The 2,534-nt window shown below is 48.6% G+C and overlaps 1 pseudogene; it reads left to right on the forward strand.

The window, feature by feature from the left end:
* The first annotated feature begins 345 nt into the window (after positions 1-345).
* LOC110316943 lies at positions 346-919 on the forward strand (annotated as a pseudogene).
* The last annotated feature ends 1,615 nt before the right edge of the window (positions 920-2,534 follow it).

Here is a 2,534-nt window from a genome sequence, read left to right on the forward strand (position 1 = left end):
ACGACAATCATAGATTCCTGAAGTCGACAGTTAACACGAGGTGAGACTGGTACCCCAATGCCCTACATGGTGGCCCCTCTGGGCAAACCCAGCAGTGGAAAGCTCAACCCTTCCCCCACTGCACTCCATTTCCTGGGCCACAGGTTCACCTGAATCCCTGAAGGCTAGATGATGCCCAGGACAAACAGACCCGCCACTACCTGAGACAACCGGTGATCTGAGGCCATCAGGGCCTACCAGATCTGCCTGCCATCCCAGAAGTCTGCTGACATCAGGGACTAACTACCAGGCCTGCCGACATTAGAGACAGCCAGATAGCTAAAGGCCAGTTTAAGAACATAATCAATGGTTAGGAGCTGTCCCTCACCGATATCCACTGCCCTGTGGTGCAGACAAAAGATCGAGTCATTGAACAGGAGAAAAATGATGCTGAAATAGATTTCCAGCAACAGATAGGTGCTTTGGAGGGCTCCAGAAAGTTTTTGAACATGGCCATGTTGAGCTGAAATGTAAAATGAGATTGGCTGTCTACCTAACACCTCAGGCAAAGGGTGCAAAGGGTCCGCACTCCACTGACTCTCCTCCACTCTACTGACTGCCTCTTTTAACTTGCACAGAACAAAATTCCATATCAAAGTCTGGCTATCAACATGCTGCCTCAGAACTCGCCCTTGTCATCATTGTTCCAGACACCAGCCGCTGCAGCTATGATATTCAAGGAGAAGATGCCAGCTTGGACTTTGGCACTAGTGCTGAATTTAATGCAAATGCCACTGAAGATCCCTAGAAAACTACCTACAAAACACACCTTACATAAAAGAAGAGCTTCTGCAACTCATAAACCTGTTTCCCAGTAGATCCACAGAAGATGTCTATTTTTGGTCACTCCATGGGAGGTCATGGATGTAACAGGCAGTGAGTTAATTCGGGCTGTACATCTTGCCCTCACCTGACAGGATAACCTCATGACCGCCACAGGGTGGGTAGATGGCCAGGGCCTCCCGAAAAACTCTCCTCAATGTCGGGGCTCCACACAGCTTCTGGATCAGCCCTCACTGCCTCCAATGCCCTTGCTGACTGTCCAGCTCCAGCCATCATCCAGGTGGTCAACATCAGGCGATCTCTCATCTGGGCCTCCTAACCTGAGCAGGGGAGCCGTGGGCAGGCAGGTGGGCAGAGCAAGTAATGATAGCATTTTTACTTAAAATTAAATGTATTTTTTTATCGGTTTGTTTTATGGGGGTTGAGATGGGGAAATAAAAAAGGAAAATCATGTTAGTACCATGAGTTCAGCAGCATCATTTGACCAGAATCATGACCCTGAAGTTGAGGTATTTATAATGATTCCACCCATTACACTTCCTGAGCATGCAAGAATTTACTACATCACAAATGTCTTCAGGGATGTCCTTCAGGTAGCTTGTAGAGATTTTTGTCATTGCCCATTTTCTTTGCCACAAAAGATGTTGGAAAGCAAAATAAGAAAAGTTTAAGGCTACTAGTAATGCATGATAATTGATGGCCCACATTTACCAATCAATGCGCTAAAGTACCTTGTCATATATAGTTGATCATTTTATAGCCATAAAAAAGTATGTCCTCAACTAGGGAAGCAGAGAACCAGCCTGACCAGGGGCGCAAATCCCTTCCATTCTGCACCAGCACTGGGTCACCTAGAGTGAGTTGTGGGCAGATACCCCCACGGTCCCTAGAGGACTTCCCACAAGATCTTAGGATCACTGGTGATTGGAACACAATATCTGCTCCAATCCAATTGTGCACGACACCTGAGATAGCACTGGGGCAGCAGAGAACTGGCCTGGTCAGGGGCACAAGTCTCTTCCAGTCTGCACCAACACCAGATCACCTAGGGAGCTCAGTGGGCAGACACCTCCATGGTCCCTAGTAGACTGCCCACGCGATCTTAGGATCACTGGTGAGTGGAACACAACATCTGCTCCAATCCAATTGTGCACGGGACCTGAGACAGCACTAGGGCAGCAGAGAACCAGCCTGACCAGGGCACAAGCCCCTTCCAGTCTGCACCAGCACCCGGGTCACCTAGGGCACAGATTCGGTGGAGACCCTTATGGTCCCTAGCGGACTACCCAAGTGATCTTAAGATCACTGGTGAGTGGATCATAACAGCTGCTCCAATCAAATAGTGAAGGGCCTGTGACAGCAGGAACAAGGACACCACAGCCTTTCCTGACCAGTGGCCCAGGTTCCTTTTAAGCAGTTCAGGTTTACCTTGGTTTCAAACAGACCAGACAACTCCACTGTCCTCAAAGGAGACACAACTTCCACGCACTGCAACACGCCAGATGTCTCACAACAGGATCCCAGGATAACAGGACCTGGGTCACACTAGTATCTGAGTGTCTCAGAAGAGCTTGACTGCCAAGAACTCAAACACAACCAGAATCTCAGGTTCACAGCAGCCCACAATCAAAGAATCACAGAGAAATCTGGACTCTGAGAAGTCCTGAATCAAGTGGGATTATAGGAAGGACAGGCTCCAATCAGATATATCG

Source organism: Mus pahari, chromosome 2 (genome assembly GCF_900095145.1).
Source record: "Mus pahari chromosome 2, PAHARI_EIJ_v1.1, whole genome shotgun sequence".
NCBI classification, from domain to species: Eukaryota; Metazoa; Chordata; class Mammalia; order Rodentia; family Muridae; genus Mus; species Mus pahari.